Genomic DNA, 1,448 nt, shown 5'->3' on the forward strand with positions numbered 1-1,448 from the left:
TATATATATATATATATATATATATATATATATATATATATATATATATATATATATATATATATATATATATATATATATATATATATTAATCTGCCAATTACATTTTAGTCGAAACATAACACGATTTGATGATTCTAGCTTCGTACTATATGACAATACGTTCATGAAAACTGAATTGGCTGCTATAAGTAATGTTGCTTGATTATCACAATACAATCATGATGGTTTAGATAGCAGAATTTTCAAGTCTTGAAACTTATATCTCAGCTAAGTTAACTCTAAACAAGTATTTATCATAACTCGATACTTAACTTCTGCTGATGATCTGAACACATTGCTATATGTAATGTTGCTTGATTATCACACTACAACTATGATCGCGATCCCCCGTTATAATTGCAATATGCTTGTAATCTCAAGTTGTTTTCAGATGATAGTAGAAGTTCTTGACCAGAAGTACCTTTAATGTATCTCAGATCTCGAAGAGTTGCCTCCCAATGTGGTTTTCTTGGTTCATACATAAATTGACTAAGCATAGGAACGGAATACACTATGTCAGACCTAGTAACAGTTAAATATATTAGTTTGTCAATCAACCGTCTGTATTTACTTGGGTCATTCAACTTCTCTCTTTATGTTAAAAGAAAGTTTCAAATTTTGCTCCATAGGAATTTTTTATGGACGTGCTCCTGTCATACATGTATCTTGAAAAATGTCTAGAGCATACTTCCTTTGAGACATAAAAATTCATTTTCTAGATAAGAAAATTTAATGCCTAGGAAATATTTTAAATTCCTTAAATCTTTGATAAGAAATTTCTCGAGTAAACTAGTCTTGAGAGGTTGATTTCTTTGTGATCATTGCCTATCAATGGAATATGTAACGACCCTAAATTTCCACATACTCAGAGTGGTTACTAACGTCTCATGCTCATCTATAATGCAGAAATATAACTCTTACATGAACATCATTTATAGCGTAAACTTTGAAAAAGGCTTAAAACAACTTTTCTCTGGAAAACACAGTCATGGTCGTACGTGTTTAAATACGAAATACTGAAATTTAGAGAAAATACAAACAAATACAAAATAATTTAAAACAATGAAATGTAAAACAACATATTCTAACTTAAAACTAGGAATTTAAATATGAGTTTACCCTATACACGTGCCACAATCTCTGCTCGTGATTTCGCCATCAAGAAAATTTTGATATTTAAGAACACCAAGTTTGATGCTATGATATCATGTTGAGAATGAGCAACAAAAATGAAATCAAAAGTGCTATCTTCATTAATGTTCACGACTTTAAATAGGATACAACCTACCATAACTCCTAAAAATAGAAGAAAATATGCTATTAACTAAATACTTAGAAAATATACTACTAATAAAATTTTTAAAATAAAATAAAATATACTTTCAATCAACTTAGGAAAACAACTA

This window comes from Cucurbita pepo, unplaced genomic scaffold (genome assembly GCF_002806865.2).
Source record: "Cucurbita pepo subsp. pepo cultivar mu-cu-16 unplaced genomic scaffold, ASM280686v2 Cp4.1_scaffold000176, whole genome shotgun sequence".
Classification (NCBI taxonomy): Eukaryota; Viridiplantae; Streptophyta; class Magnoliopsida; order Cucurbitales; family Cucurbitaceae; genus Cucurbita; species Cucurbita pepo.